This window comes from Oncorhynchus keta, chromosome 4 (genome assembly GCF_023373465.1).
Source record: "Oncorhynchus keta strain PuntledgeMale-10-30-2019 chromosome 4, Oket_V2, whole genome shotgun sequence".
In the NCBI taxonomy this organism is placed as follows: Eukaryota; Metazoa; Chordata; class Actinopteri; order Salmoniformes; family Salmonidae; genus Oncorhynchus; species Oncorhynchus keta.
This window is the reverse complement of record NC_068424.1, coordinates 38,363,720-38,381,051: the sequence shown is the minus strand read 5'-3', so window position 1 is coordinate 38,381,051 and position 17,332 is coordinate 38,363,720. Positions and strand designations below refer to the sequence as shown.

General features: G+C 43.1%; 1 protein-coding gene across 1 annotated transcript in view; it reads right to left on the bottom strand.

The window, feature by feature from the left end:
- The window catches only part of LOC118374570 (enhancer of polycomb homolog 1-like), a 76,717-nt gene that overhangs the window by 49,731 nt on the left and 9,654 nt on the right, over positions 1-17,332 (bottom strand). The window contains exon 2 of the mRNA XM_052506704.1: positions 9,223-9,325. The gene's annotated coding sequence lies outside the window, so the exon portion shown is untranslated. The remainder of the gene's footprint in view (positions 1-9,222; positions 9,326-17,332) is intronic.

Genomic DNA, 17,332 nt, shown 5'->3' with positions numbered 1-17,332 from the left:
GGAAATGATAGGCAATTAGCAAGACCCCCCAATAAAGGAGTGGTTCTGCAGGGTGGTGACCACAGACCACTTCTCAGTTCCTATATGCTTCCTGGCTGATGTTTTGGTCACTTTTGAATGCTGGCGGTGCTTTCACTCTAGTGGTAGCATGAGACGGAGTCTACAACCCACACAAGTGGCTCAGGTAGTGCAGCTCATCCAGGATGGAACATTAATGTTAGCTGTGGCGAGAAGGTTTGCTGTGTCTGTCAGCGTAGTGTCCAGAGCATGGAGGAGCTACCAGGAGACAGGCCAGTACATCAGGAGACGTGGAGGAGGCCGTAGGAGGGCAACAACCCAGCAGCAGGACCGCTACCTCTGCCTTTGTGCAAGGAGGAGCAGGAGGAGCACTGCCAGAGCCCTGCAAAATGACCTCCAGCAGGCCACAAATGTACATGTGTCTGCTCAAACGGTCAGAAACAGACTCCATGAGGGTGGTATGAGGGGCCCGACGTCCACAGGTGGGGGTTGTGCTTACAGCCCAACACTGTGCAAGATGTTTGGCATTTGCCAGAGAACATCATGATTGGCAAATTCGCCACTGGCGCCCTGTGCTCTTCACAGATGAAAGCAGGTTCACACTGAGCACATGTGACAGACGTGACAGTCTGGAGACGCCGTGGAGAACGTTCTGCTGCCTGCAACATCCTCCAGCATGACCGGTTTGGTTGTGGGTCAGTCATGGTGTGGGGTGGCATTTCTTTGGGGGGCCGCACAGCCCTCCATGTGCTCGCCAGAGGGAGCCTGACTGCCATTAGGTACCAAAATGAGATCCTCAGACCCCCTGTGAGACCATATGCTGGTGCGGTTGGCCCTGGGTTCCTCCTAATGCAAGACCTCATGTGGCTGGAGTGTGTCAGCAGTTCCTGCAAGAGGAAGGCATTGATGCTATGAACTGGCCCGCCCGTTCCCCAGACCTGAATCCAATGGAGCACGTCTGGGACACCATGTCTCGCTCCATCCACCAACGCCACGTTGCACCAGACTGTCCAGGAGTTGGCGGATGCTTTAGTCCAGGTCTGGGAGGAGATCCCTCAAGAGACCATCCGCCACATCATATGAATGAGTGATGGTACAGAACGGCATAGGCAAGATGCTGTAGATGGTATCGAGTACAGTATATACATATGAGATGAGTAATGTAGGGCATGTAAACATTATATTAAGTGGCATTGTTTTTTTGTTACCTTTATTTATCACCGGTGGTGATTTGCTGTGAGGTAGCGGAGAAACAGTCTATAACTTGGGTGACTGGAGTCTGACAATTTTACGTACATTCCTCTGACACTGCCCATGATCTCGGTCCTGGATGGCAGGAAGCTTGGCCCCAGTGATGTACTGGGCCATACGCACTACCCCCTGTAGCGCCTTACGGTCAGATGTCGAACAGTTGCCATACCAGGCGGTGATGCAACCGGTCAGGATGCTCTCAATGGTGCAGCTGTAGAACTTCTTGAGGATCTGGTGACCATGCCAAATCTTTCCAGTCAACTGATGGGAAAAAGGTTTTGTCAAGCCCTCTTCACGACTGTCTGGGTATGTTTGGACCATGATAGTTTGTTGGTGATGTGGACACCAAGGAACTTGAAACACTCAACCTTCTCCACTACAGCCCTGTTAATGGGAGCTTGTTCTGCCCTGCCTTTTCCTTTTAGTCCATTATCAGCTCCTTAGTCTTGCTCACATTGAGGTAGAGGTTGTTGTCCTGGCACAATGCCAGTTCTCTGACCTCCTAATTATAGGCCGTCTCATCGTTGTCAGTGATCAGGCCTACCACTGTGTCATCAGCAAACTTAATGATGGCCATGCAATCATGAGTGAATAGGGAGTACAGGAGGGGCCTGAGCACACACCCCTGAGGGGCCCCAGTGTTGAGGATCAGCGTGGCAGACGTGTTGCCCACCCCTACCACCTGGGGGCGGCCTGTCAGGAAGTCCAGGATCCAGTTGCAGAGGGAGGCGTTTAGTCCCAGGGCCCTTAGCTTAGTGATGAACTTTGAGGGCACTATGGTGTTGAACGCTGAGCTGAAGTCAATGAATAGCATTCTCACATAGGTGTTCCTATTGTCCAGGTGTGAAAGGGCAGTGTGGAGTGCAATAGAGATCGCATCATCTGTGGATCTTTTAGGGCGGTATGCAAGTTGGAGTGGGTCTATGGTTTCTGGGATAATGGTGTTGATGTGAGCCACTATCAGCCCTTCAAAGCATTTCACGGCTACAGACCTGAGTGCTACGGCTTGGTAGTCATTTAGGTAGGTTACCTTAGTATTATTTGGCATAGGGGCTATGGTGGTCTGCTTGAAACATGTTGGTATTACAGACTGACGGGGAGGGGTTGAAAATGTCAGTGAAGACACTTGCCAGTTGGTCAGCGCATGGTCTTCGTACACGTCCTGGTAATCTGTCTGGCCCTGCTGCCTTGTGAATGCTGACCTGTTTAAAAGGTCTTACTCACTTCGGCTGCGGAGAGCGTGATCACACAGTCGTCTGGAACAGCTGATCTCATGCATGTTTGTGTTACTTGCCTCGAAGCGAGCACTGAAGTAATTTAGCTCATCTCGTAGGCTCGTGTCACTGGGCAGCTCTCGGCTGTGCTTCCCTTTGTAGTCTGTAGGTTTGCAAGCCCTGCCACATCCGTTGGAGCCGGTGTGGTATGATTCGATCTTAGTCCTTTGACGCTTTGCCTGTTTGATGGTTCGTCTGAGGACATCGCAGGATTTCTTATAAGCTTCCGGGTTAGAGTCCCGTTCCTTGAAAGCAGCAGCTCGAGCCTTTAGCTCAGTGCAGATGTTGGCTGTAATCCATGGCTTCTGGTTGGGATATGTACGTACACTCTCTGTGGGGGACGACATCGTTGATGCACATATTGATGAAGCCAGTGTCTGATGTGGTGTACTCCAATGCCATCGGAAGAGTCACGGAACATATTCCAGTCTGTGCCATCAAAACAGTCCTGTTGCTTTCCATCTGACCACTTTTTTATTGATCGAGTGCTTCTCGCTTGAAAGCAGTTATCAGGAGGATAGAATTATGGTCAGACTTATCAAATAGCCAGTCTGGCTATCAAGTCAGTTCATCAAATATCTGGTCAACTGTGAATGCGGTTATTATGAAGTTAAAATGTCTAGGCGCAACAACGGCTTAGCCGCGAAGTGGTAGTCCACACAAGCTCACAGACCGGGGCCGCTGAAGCGTGTAAAAATAGTCTGTCCTCGGTTGCAACAGTCACTACAGAGTTCCAAACTGCCTCTGGAAGCAACATCAGCAAAATAACCATTTGTCGTCAGTTTCACAAACTTGGTTTCCATGACTGAGCAGCCGCACACAAGCCTAAGATCACCATGCGCAATGCCAAGAGTTGGCTGGTGTGGTGTAAAGCTTGCTGCCATTGGACTCTGGAGCAGTGGAAACGCATTCTCTGGAGTGATGAATCACGCTCACCATCTGGTTTGTCCAACGGACAAATTTGGGCTTGGCGATTGCCAAGAGAACGGTACCTGCCCCAATGCATAGTGCCAACGGTACATTTTGATGGAGGAAGAATTAATGGTCTGGGTCGTTTTAATTACATTTTTTATATATAGTTTGGGCATGGCCCCTTAGTTCTAGTGAAAGGAAATCGTAACGCTAAAGCATACAATGACATTCTATCTAAGGCGATTCTGTGCTTCCAACTTTGTGGAAGGCCCTTTCTTGTTTCAGCATGACAATGCCCATGTGCACAAAGTGAGGTCCATATAGAAAAGGTTTGTCGAGATCGGTGTGAAAGAACTTGACTGGCCTACACAGAGCCCTGACCTCAACCATATCTTACACCTTTGTGATGAATTGGAACGCCGACGCAAGCCAGTGCCCAACCACAATAATGCTAATGGTTTAATGGAAGTTAGTCCCCGCAGCAACTGTCCCAACATCTAGTGGAAAGCCTTCCCAGAAGAGTGGAGGCTGTTATAGCAGCAAAAGGGGGGGACCAACTCCATATTAATGCCCATGATTTTTTTATGAGTTGTTCGACGAGCAGGGGTCCACATACTTGGTCATGTAGTGTAACTAATTTTAACTGTAAAACAAACTAGTTTCTACACGTTACAAGGAATGCACAAACTCTAGATGGGCTACTTGAGAAGTTGAACACAAGTGCAGCAGACTGGTGTGAGAAATGAAGACCCTGGCCGTGACCTCACTCCCTGCGGGTGTCTCAGGGGAAGTTGGGTTAGGCAAGAAATCTAATTGTATTTGTCAGATTCCCCTAATAAAACTGGTGTAGACCTTACCGTGAAATGCTTGCTTAAGAGCCCTTCCCAACAATACAGAGTTTAAAAATAAAATGGTAACACAAGAGGAATAAAATAAAATACAAGAATGGAGCTATATAAAAGGGAATACCAGCACCAGATCAATGTGCAGAGGTACAAGGTATTTGAAATAGATATGTACATGACGGCAGGGTAAAGTGACTAGGTATCAGGATTGATAAGAGTCAAATAAGAGAGTAGCAGCTGCAAATGATGTGTAAAAAGTGTGTAATGTGTTTGTGTTGTTGGTATGCTTGTGTGTATGTAGTGTCTGTGAATGTGTCAATGTAGTGTGTGTGTGTGTGTCTGTGTAGATGGCAATATGTAGATATATAATATAGTCTAGTGTGTGTGTGTGTGTGTGTGTGTGTGGTCAGTGCAGATAGTTTGGGTACCATTAATTGACTATTCACCAGTCTGGCTATTTAGCAGTCCTATGGCTTGGGGGTAGAAGCTGTTTCAAAATCTGTTTGCCAGAGAGTAGCAGAGCGAAGTCTATGGCTTGGGTGGCTGGAGTCTTCTGCAATTTTTCAGGCCCTCTGACACCACCCGGTATATAAGTCCTGGATGGCAGGGAGCTCAGCCCCAGTGGTGTACTTGGCTGTCCGCACCACCCTCTAACGCTTTGCGGTCAAGGGCGTGCATTTGCCATACCAAGCAGTGATGCGGCCAGTCAAGATGCTCTCGATGGTGCAGCTGTAGAACTTTGAGGATCCAAGGGTCCATAAATATTTTCAGCCTCCTGGGGGGGAAAAGACACTGCCGTGCAGGTGTGTGTGGACCATGTTAAGTCCTTAGTGATGTAAACCCCAAGGAACTTGAAGCTCTCAACCTATTTCACAACAGCCCAGTCGATGTGCTCTCCCCTCTTTCTCCTATAGTTCACGATCAGCTCCTTGGTCTTACTGACACTTGTAACAGGACAAATATACGCACCTCCCCAAATTATTTGCTAACCAAATTTGAAAAGCAAACCACGACTCAGTGTACTGTAATTTTAGGGGACCTATATGTTAGTCAATGTCACCCTCTTGTGGCATTCCCTAAGTACTGCAAAGCGTTGGTTTTGTCATACTTCAACTGGTCTTCTATATTGAACAAAAATATTTAAAAAACGCAACATGCAACAATATCAACAGTTATAATGAGTTACAGTTCATAAGGAAAATCAGTAAAACCAGGTGGAAAAGCCTGGATTTGGTCCCGGTCATTTGTTTAATCTTTGCATTCTAAAATAATTATTAACAGGCATCTACAATGAGTGTACAAAACATTAAGAACACCTTCCAAATATTGAGTACTGTAGTTTAATTCTTTTTTGAGTAGACAAAGTTTCAGAATTCACAGGCAGTGCAGCCTATTTAGGTTGGGGAAAAGTACATGCAAAACATGAATTTAAACTGTTTACAGGTCCACAACAATTTGCAATCATTTTGTCTTTCAGAAACAGACAGTGACATTTGCTGTAGCCTGAAAAATAAAATATTCTGTATGCATCCTCAAACATTTGATGTTCCCCATTGATATTTCCTTTAGATACTGCGTCTTTGCCTACTTCCAAAATATACAGAAAATAAAGGGTGTTATTGTCACCATAAAAGGTGAATGACAGGCGATTATCAGGCGGCGTTACAATGCTCGTTCACAAGAGGTTTTACAGGTTTGATTTATAACCGGAACAATATGTTTGTGCTTGCTAAGTCTTTTCAGAAATGGTGTAAGTAGATTGTGTACATTTTACACAACGGTTATAAAAGGAGGCCCCAGATGTTTCACAGGATGTTTAAATCTGAAGCATCCGTTTGACATTACCACTCACCACCAAATACGGTGATGAGAGGAAGCCCAGTGGCAGAAGATAGGAAATTATCATAATGTCGGCCAAAATCTATTGATGAAACACTTGATTTCAATACAGCTTTCTGTCCACAAAACTTGAATCTGTTACGAACAGAGTGGGCCAATTTATTGCATTGTTGAGAAACAGTGCTAGCGCAAATCGAGTTATTGCGCATGCACATTTCAGAGAGTAGGCGTTCCCAAATGGAAATATGCTCATTTATGCTGCAGTAGCTTGTGTGTCGGGGGGCTGGGGTCAGTCCGTTATATCTGGAGTATTTCTCCTGTCTTATCCTTTGCCCTGTGTGAATTTAAGTGTGCTCTCTCTAATTCTCTCTCTCACTCTGGCCCTGAGCCATAGGACCATGCCTCAGGACTACCTAGCCTGATGACTCCTTGCTGTCCCCAGTCGACCTAGTCGTGCTGCTGCTCCAATTTCAACTGTTCAGCCTGCTGCTATGGAACCCTGACCTGTTCACTGGACGTGCTACCTGTCCCAGACCAGCTGTTTTCAACTCTCTAGAGACAGCAAGGCGGTAGAGATACTCTGAATGATCGGCTATGAAAAGCAATCTGACATTTTACTCCTGAGGTGATGACCTGTTGCACCCTCGACAACCACTGTGATTATTATTATTTGACCCTTCTGGTCAGCTATGAACATTTGAACATCTTGGCACTGTTCTGTTACAATCTCCACCCGGCACAGCCAGAAGAGGACTGGCCACCCCTCATAGCCTGGTTCCTCTGTAGGTTTCTTCCTAAGTTCTAGCCTTTCTAGGGAGTTTTTCCTAGCCACTGTGCTTCTACACCTGCATTGCTTGCTGTTTGGGGTTTTAGGCTGGGTTTCTACACAGCACTTTGTGACATCAGCTGATGTAAGAAGAGCTTTATAAATACATTTGATTGAAATACATGCTAGAAGGCGCAAATAGGGTCTCGCTAGCTCGTTCTTGGCTCTGTCCACCTCTCTGATTGTTCTGTCACTATGATTAATTTCTCCCATTGGAAACGACAGGTTGTGGTCCATCTTGGGTTAGTCATTTAAAAAATAAAATAAAGATTTTATATTAACATTTGCAGCGCCATTGTGGGCTTCCACCATTTTAATTTAGTCAACTGGGTGGGACTTCCAACTTCATTGGCTGATCACTCCTGGTGACCCTGTTGGAGTCATGTCCAACTGGTTCTTCAGGAGAGATCAGCCAATCGTAAGGAAGAAAATGTGCTACTTCCAAATGGAGATAGCCTCAATCAGAGATGCTATAATGGCACAGATAAAGACGAGTCCTCGATCTCTCTCTATGACCTAATGCTGGTAACCATGTATGCCTATGCTGATTGATAGAATCAGGTGTGGATATTTGCTCCTTAAAAGGGATAATCCACCCCCAGAAATCATGCAACGCTTGTCAATTTGGTGAAAGCCTTAGTTCTATCAGTGGGTAAAATAATTTCCCCCATGATTTAACTTCTAAGTGGTCCATCTGTGAAATCAGGAAATCGTGTAGGAATGTGTCATGGTTACATGGTTCTCGTTACTGGGGATAACACACTATCACGTCATAAGGTTTTTAAAACAATTACCTGCACTCCAGATCGCCAAATTAGACAATAGGTGGTATGGGAATACTTGTCAAGAACACATTCATTAGTTTATATCGTCACAACAAAGTATATACAGTGCATTCGGAAAGTATTCAGACTCCTTGACTTTTTCCACATTTTGTTACAGCCTTATTCTAAAATGATAATTATTTTTATTTTTTAAACATCAATCGACAAAAAATATCCCATAATGACTAAGCAGAAAGAGGTTCGTTTTTATTGCAAATGTATTAAGAATAAAAAACAGATATCCCATTTACATAAGTCAGTACTTTAAAACTTCTTTACGCTACCCATCCCTGTCGCGGGATCATTTGTCAGCAACCGCTGAATAGCATTGCGCAACAGTCAAATAATATTACTAAAAAATATTAATATTCATGAAATCACAAGTGTAATATTGCAAAACACAGCTTAGCCTTTTGTTAACCCACCCGTCGTCTCAGATTTTGAAATTATGCTTTACAGCGATTCAGTCTTCCCAGCCTGGTGCAGGTCTACAATTTTGTTTCTGGTGTCCTTTGACAGCTCTTTGGTCTTGGCCATAGTGGAGTTTGGAGTGTGACTGTTTGAGGTTGTGGACAGGTGTCTTTTATACTGATAATAAGTTCAAACAGGTGCCATTAATACAGGTAACGAGTGGGTGATGGAGGAGCCTCTTAAAGAAGAAGTTACAGGTCTGTGAGAGCCAGAAATCTTGCTTGTTTGTTTGTTTTCATTAAAAATCCTACAATGTGATTCTGGATTTTTTTTAGTTGAAGTGTACCTATGATGAAAATTACAGGCCTCATCTTTTTAAGTGGGAGAACTTGCACAATTGGTGGCTGACTAAATACTTTTTTGCCCCACTGTATGTTGAGAAGCCAATAGCAGTGACGCTATTACTGTGCAACTCCAGTAGGGCAACATCTGAAAAATAGCGCACTTGGTAGTCAATCAATCAATCAAATTTTATTTATATAGCCCTTCGTACATCAGCTGATATCTCAAAGTGCTGTACAGAAACCCAGCCTAAAACCCCAAACAGCAAGCAATGCAGGTGTACCGGAGCTCGACCAGTGGGCAAAAGCCAACATCACCCACGAGAGAACGGTTGATTGTCAAGGGCAATGAATTACATTATCTTGACGTTAATGAATTTAGCCTTTTGAGTTGCCTTTTGAATGTTCTTACTCTTTTGAATGACTGCTCGACTTGTTGACTGCTCGATCCACACAGCAGACAATGTGGGCTAGGTTAGGAATGCTGTGTGGCACTTGTAGCGCAAAATTTTATGTGGCGTCATTACATCATGTACCTACGTTATATAGGTATGCACGGTAGCTTTGACATCATTTTTTAACTACAGCATCCCCAGCTGTAACATAACAAAATGTGGGAAAAGGGAAGGGGTTTGAATACTTTCCAAAGGCACTGTATGAATGCATATAGCTTAATCTCACCTGATAGGAGGGTGTGGTCTCCTGCCTGTAGAGTGGGGGTGTGTAGTCCACACGCTAAGAACGTACTCCATGCTAATCATCCATTTGGGAATGGGATAGTGGCCTGGAAAGCAGAGACTGAAATTAAACTGATGTCATTGTGTACATGTTGTCCAAAGGACATTAAACCTATACCCTCAAATTCAAAATCTGGTTCTTAAAGAAAGTTCCACTGCTTCTCCCCCCCATTATTAGGGACTGGTTTGGATCTGGGACACCAGGTCGGTGCAATTAATTAGGTAGAACAGAAAACCAGCAGTTTTCCAACCTCGTAGGGTAAGAGTTGTCCCAGGGATATACCCATGTTTGGAGTTGATTATGTATGATGTATTGTCACTAGCTAGATTCAAGTCACAAGCATTTTGTTACACCCACAATAATATCTGCCAAATATGAGTATGTGACCAATAACATTTGATTTAAATGTAGCCAGCAAAAGCATCAGCATGTGTGGCTACTAGCCAGTCAACCATTACCATTTCACTTAGCAGTATGATATTATGCTGGGAGCACGATAACAGATTTAAGAGTCCCCCTGCAAAGACATGCTAAACGTTGGGAATATCAAAAACAAATAGTTTTCCCCAATATTGCAACCACCTTTGAAAAAAATCTATTGATAAATGAAATTCATCAAATTATACTACAGATAGTGTAGGCTGTATTTGAAGAAATACACTTAATAAAATAAGTTACTGGAATTACTCAATAGTCTTACTTCAAATTTGTCTCGTGCTGGGCAACGGGTTTAATACAGAGTACTGGTGACTCCTTACTCCACCCACTGCAATGTAGGGCTGGGCAATTGTTCAAATTAATTTGAATTTATATTTGTGTGTGATATTTCAAAAGCCTGTATCGCAAGAATCAAGGTTGTGTTATTTTCCCTTTTTATGAGAGTTTGTGTCTGCTTGTTCTCATGTTGTATTTTTGGTCTCGTCTCATTTGCTCCTTCATGCTGTGTGTACCATCCCCATTCACACCAGAGATGTTTATATAATGACAAGATTTTTTTTATTTTTATCTAACCTTTATTTAGTAATTTAAGAACAAAATCTTATTTACAATGACTGCCTACCCCGGCCAAACCCTGACGATGCAAGGCCAATTGTGCGCCACCCAATCACGGCCGGTTGTGATACAGCCTGGAATCGAACCAGGGTCTGTAGTGACGCCTCTATCACTGAGATGTAGTGCCTCAGACCGCTGCACTACTCGAGATGTACGTCTCCGCACTTACAATTTAAGTTGTCCCAAAGCGACAAGATTATTCCAAAATAAGCCCATGGAAACACATTGCCCTTATTTTGAACATATTTTAGCAAGGGAAACCTCTCGCTTCACCTCTTCGGTTTATACACAAAGAATGTCTCTCACTCCAACAGAGTTTAGACCACATCTTTCTCTCTGGCAAGCAGTTTCAACTCACTATTTCCATTTGAGGCTTGGTCCAAAATAACCTCTAATATGGACACAAACGCATTGAGAGATTATTTGACAGAAAGAGAAGTTCATTGTTTTAAACAATACACTTTTTAGGTTTCACCTACTCAAATTACACGCAGTGCAGACAACTAAAATGATAGTATCAATTTACATGAATTGCTGAAAATGAATGCTCCGTTTACAGCTAGCCGCATTTTAGCCAAAGAAAGTTTTACTAGCTGTCTAGTGTGCTTTATGAAAGTGCAATAAGCATAAAACAATTTAAGAAATTGGCAACTCGTTCACATTCTTATAAGGCAGGCCACTTGATTTCAACATCTGAACAAAGTGGAAAGGCTAACATGCTTTCCAAACAGTTGGAGACAGGATGTGTTCATGACAATAACTGTTCAACCTTGCTAGCTAGCAAATAGATCCAAGTTGGCTAAACTTGAAATATAAAGACTAGCTGGCTAATCACCAGCATGTGGGCTTGAGAGGTTGTTGATGAGATCTATATTAATTTTCAATAGCCTAATGCCTGCTACAATAAATTAGTCATCATTAGTGAATGTGCATTATGCATGGCTCTAGTTAAATTTGGAACAAAAAAAATTACATTTTCAAACTTAAAAGCAAGTTCAAATAATTGTATTATTAGGGGTTCTTCTGGTTGTGGAAGGCCTATATTTAGCCTAGGTATAACTTCACAAGCCCTCAATTCAGTCGACTATTGCTGTGTATTTGACCTTTAAGTTCTACGTAAAAATAAAACCTTTTAAAAAAACAGTTTGATTTTTAAACCATATTGCCCAACCCTACTGCAAATGCAATACACATTGGGTTGTAGAGGGGGAAAAAAAGAAACACTTTTTTTATTTTTATTACTCGTCTCAGCTAAAGTGGGGTGGGAAATACTCAGCAGTTTTTACTAACCAAATGTGTAGTTTTGGAGGGGGACTGTGTCGTACATATCCAGCAGCACTTTGTTCGCCACCCCCTCCATAGCCTCAATGCAATAAGCTAATAGACTTTACATGGGATATATTGGCTTGTAGTGAGAACTGGTCTACCCGTCTCAGCTAAAGAGGTGTGGAAAATACTCAGTAGGGTCTCTACTAGTGTTGCACAGTATACCAGTCCCACGGTTATATCACGGTACCAAAACTTTATATAAAATAACTTGTCCCTACCTATCTAAAGAACCCGCTGGCGCCTGTTATAAAATGTTCATAGTCAGTTTATAGGTTCTGTTTAATTGTTGAAGGAACAGCAACTAGTCTCGTATGCACCGCTCCAATAATGTCCACTTCACTTTCACGCACATATCATGTGTGGCAGCTGAGAACAGCCAGCTGCATCCCCTACCAGCCCTCACTCACCTGCTCCTCTCCGTCCGCATCTATTCCACCATCAGTTTTTAAATATATAGAATTTAGCGGTGATGGAGAGCGAGGATGGAGAGAGACCCTGATCAGTCTTCTGGTGTTACATTAGAGCAGCATGAGCTAAAGTGATACATTGTATATAATTGAATCCCTGGTATAACCAAGAGCACAAGCCAGTCTGAGTATATGCTTTGCAAGTTCACTGTCAAGCAGCAGTGCCAGAGAAGAAAAACAACTTTGCGACAGACATGCTTGCAGCATTACAGCATAGCAAACGGCTGGTCTCTAGCTCAAAATAAATAAATGAATCATAACCAGAGCTACCTATTTTCTTCCTGCAGGATGTTGCACGCATTTGATAGAATTTCACAAACCATGTCACATTAGGTATTCTTTTTTTATTGCACAGGAATTAAAAGGAAAAGTGTCTGCCACTCATGAATGATTTTTTAAAAAAAAGGTAGGATTCATATAGGCCTAAATTATATTTAAAAATATATTTCTGGTGCCAAACATTTTAGTTGGGAGCAGTGTGTGTGTGTGTGTGTGTGTGTGTGTGTGTGTGTGTGTGTGTGTGTGTGTGTGTGTGTGTGTGAGAGAGTGGTGTCAAAATAAAATGTTATTGGTCACATACGCACGGTTAGCAGACGTTAATGTGAGTGTAGCGAAATTCTTGTGCTTCTAGTTCTGAACATGCAGTAATATCTAACAAGTAATCTAACAAATTTCACAACAACTACCTTATACACACAAGTGTAAAGGAATGAACAAGAATATGTACATATAAATATATGTATGAGCGATGGTCGAACGGCATAGACAGGATGCAGTAGACAGTATAGAGTACAGTATATACACATATGAGATGAGTAATGTAGGGTATATAAACATTATATAAAGTGGCATTGTTTAAAGTGGCCAGTGATACATTACATCCAATTTGTAATTATTAAAGTGGCTAGAGATTTGAGTTAGTATGTTGGCAGAAGCCACTAAATGTTAGTGATGGCTGTTTAACTTCTTTGGGACTGGGGGGCAGTATTGAGTATCTTGGATGAATAAGGTGCCCAGAGTAAACTGCCTGCTACTCAGGGTCAGTTGCTAATACATGCATACTATTAGTAGATTTGGATAGAAAACACTGAAGTTTCTAAAACTGTTTGAATGATGTCTGTGAGTATAACAGAACTCCTATGGCAGGCAAAAACCTGAGAAAAACGGGGGATGATTTAATAAAAGTGCATTTGCGAAAGAAGCACAATCGTTGCATGACTGAACCTAACCCTAAACATCAATGCCTTTCTTAAAATCAATACACAGAAGTACACTGCTCAAAAAAATAAAGGGAACACTAAAATAACACATCCTAGATCTGAATGAATGAAATATTCTTAAATACTTTTTTCTTTACATAGTTGAATGTGCTGACAACAAAATCACACAAAAATTATCAATGGAAATCACATTTATCAACCCATGGAGGTCTGGATTTGGAGTGACACTCAAAATTAAAGTGGAAAACAACACTACAGGCTGATCCAACTTTGATGTAATGTCCTTAAAACAAGTCAAAATGAGGCTCAGTCGTGTGTGTCGCCTCCATGTGCCTGTATGACCTCCCTACAACGCCTGGGCATGCTCCTGATGAGGTGGCGGATGGTCTCCTGAGGGATCTCCTCCCAGACCTGGACTAAAGCATCCGCCAACTCCTGGACAGTCTGTGGTGCAGTCTGTTGGTGGATGGAGCGAGACATGGGGTCCCAGACATGCTCAATTGGATTCAGGTCTGGGGAACGGGCAGGCCAGTCCATAGCATCAATGCCTTCCTCTTGCAGGAACTGCTGACACACTCCAGCCACATGAGGTCTAGCATTGTCTTGCATTAGGAGGAACCCAGGGCCAACCGCACCAGCATATGGTCTCACAAGGGGTCTGATGATCTCATCTCGATACCTAATGGCTGTTTCTGACCGTTTGAGCAGACACATGCACATTTGTGGCCTGCTGGAGGTCATTTTGCAGGGCTCTGTCAGTGCTCCTCCTGCTACTCCTTGCACAAAGGCGGAGGTAGCGGTCCTGCTGCTGGGTTGTTGCCCTCCTACGGCCTCCTCCACATCTCCTGATGTACTGGCCTGTCTCCTGGTAGCGCCTCCATGCTCTGGACACTACGCGGACAGACACAGCAAACCTTCTTGCCACAGCTCGCATTAAATGTTCCATCCTGGATGAGCTGCACTACCTGAGCCATTTGTGTGGGTTGTAGACTCAGTCTCATGCTACCACTAGAGTGAAAGCACCGCCAGCATTCAAAAGTGACAAACATCAGCCAGGAAGCATAGGACCCGAGAAGTGGTATGTAGTCACCACCTGCAGAACCGCTCCTTTATTGGGGGTGTCTTGCTAATTGCCTATAATTTCCACCTGTTGTCTAATCCATTTGCACAACAGCATGTGAAATTTATTGTCAATCAGTGTTGCTTCCCAAGTGGACAGTTTGATTTCACAGAAGTGTGATTGACTTGGAGTTACATTGTGTTGTTTAAGTGTTCCCTTTATTTTTTTGAGCAGTGTATACCTTTTTAAACCTGCATATTTAGCTAAAAGAAATCCAGGTTAACAGGCAATATTAACCAGGTGAAATGGTCACTTCTCTTGCGTTCATGGCACGCAGAGTCAGGGTATATGCAACAGTTTGGGCCACCTGGCTCGTTGCAAACTAATTTGTACAGTGTAACAGCAATATTTAGACTTATAGATGCCACCCGTTAGATAAAATACAAAACTGTTCCGTATTTCATTGAAAGAATAAACATTTTGTTTTTGAAATGATAGTTTCCGGATTCGACCATATTAATGACCAAAGGCTCGTATTTATGTGTGTTATGTTATAATTAAGTCTATGATTTGATATTTGATAGAGCAATCTGACTGAGCGATGGTAGGGAGCAGGAGGCTCGTAAGCATTAATTCAAACAGCACTTTTGTGCGTTTTGCCAGCAGCTCTTCGCTGTGCTTCAAGCATTGCGCTGTTTATGACTTAAAGCCTATCAACTCCCGAGATTAGGCTGGTGTAACCGATGTGAAATGACTAGCTCGTTAGCGGGGTGCGCGCTAATAGCATTTCAAACAGCACTCACTCTGAGACTTGGAGTGGTTGTTCTGCAAGGGCTGTGATTTTGTGGAGCGATGGGTAACGATGCTTCGAGGGTGGATGTTGTCAATGTGTTCCTGGTTCGAGTCCAGGTAGAGGCGAGAGGGACGGAAGCTATACTGTTACACTGGCAATACTAAAGTGCCTATAAGAACATCCAATTGTCAGAAGGTATATGAAATACAAATGGTATAGAGAGAAATAGTTCTATAAATACTATATTAACTACAACCTAAAACTTCTTACCTGGGAATATTGAAGACTCGTGTTAAAAGGAACCACCAGCTTTCATATGTTCTCATGTTCTGAGCAAGGAACTGAAACGTTAGCCTTCTTACATGGCACAATTGCACTTTTACATTCTTCTCCAACACTTTGTTTTTGCATTATTTAAATAAAATTGAACAGGTTTCATTATTTATTTGAGGCGAAATAGATTTTTATTGATGTATTATATTAACTTAAAATAAGTGTTCATTCAGTATTGTTGTAATTGTCATTATTACAAATAAAAACATTTCATTTTTTTAAATTGCCAATTAATTGGTATAGGCTTTTTTGGTCCTCCAATAATCGGTATCGGCGTTGAAAAATTATAAAATCGGTCGACCTCTAGCTTATACAGTGGGGAGAACAAGTATTTGATAACCTGCAAAATCGGCAGTGTTTCCTACCGTCTGTAATTTTTTATCGTAGGTACACTTCAACTGTGAGAGACGGAATCTAAAACAAAAATCCAGAAAATCACATTGTATGATTTTTAAGTAGTTAATTTGCATTTTATTGCATGACATAAGTATTTGATTACATACCAACCAGTAAGAATTCCGGCTCTCACAGATCTGTTAGTTTTCTTTAAGAAGCCCTCGTTCTCCACTCATTACCTGTATTAACTGCACCTGTTTGAACTCGTTACCTGTATAAAAGACACCTGTCCACACACTCAAACAGATTCCAACCTCTCCACAATGGCCACGACCAGAGAGCTGTGTAAGAACATCAGGGATAAAATTGTAGACCTGTGCATGGCTGGGATGGGCTACAGGACAATAGGCAAGCAGCTTGGTGAGAAGGCAACAACTGTTGGCGCAATTATTTAAAAAAAATGGAAGAAGTTCAAGATGACGGTCTCACCTCGTGGGGCATCAATGATCATGAGGAAGGTGAGGGATCAACCCAGAACTACACGGCAGGACCTGGTCAATGACCTCAAGAGAGCTGGGACCACAGTCTCAAAGAAAACCATTAGTAACACACTACGTCATCATGGATTAAAATCCTGCAGTGCACGCAAGGTCCCCCTGCTCAAGCCAGCGCATGTTCAGGCCCATCTGAATTCTGCCAATGACCATCTGGATGATCCAGAGGAGGAATGGGAGAAGGTCATGTGGTCTGATGAGACAAAAATAGAGCTTTTTGGTCTAAACTCCACTCGCCGTGTTTGGAGGAAGAAGGATGAGTACAACCCCAAGAACACCATCCCAACCGTGAAGCATGGAGGTGGAAACATCATTCTTTGAGGATGCTTTTCTGCAAAGGGGACAGGACGACTGCACCGTATTGAGGGAAGGATGGATGGGGCCATGTATCACGAGATCTTGTCCAACAATCTCCTTCACTCAGTAAGAGCATTGAAGATGGGTCATGGCTGGGTCTTCCAGCATGACAACGACCCAAAACACACAGCCAGGGCAACTAAGGAGTGGCTCCGCAAGAAGCATCTCAAGGAGCTGGAGTGGCCTAGCCAGTCTCCAGACCTGAACCCAATGGAAAATCTTTGGAGGGAGCTGAAAGTCCGTATTGCCCAGCGACAGCCTCGAAACCTGAAGGATCTGGAGACGGTCTGTATGGAGGAGTGGGCCAAAATCCCTGCAGCAGTGTGTGCAATACCTACAGGAAACGTATGATCTCTGTAATTGCAAACAAAGGTTTCTGTACCAAAATATTAAGTTCTGCTTTTCTGCTGTATTAAATACTTATGTCATGCAATAAAATGCAAATTAATTACTTAAAAATCATACAAATATGATTTTCTGGATTTTTGTTTTAGATTCCGTCTCTCACAGTTGAAGTGTTCCCATGATAAAAATTACAGACCTCTACATGC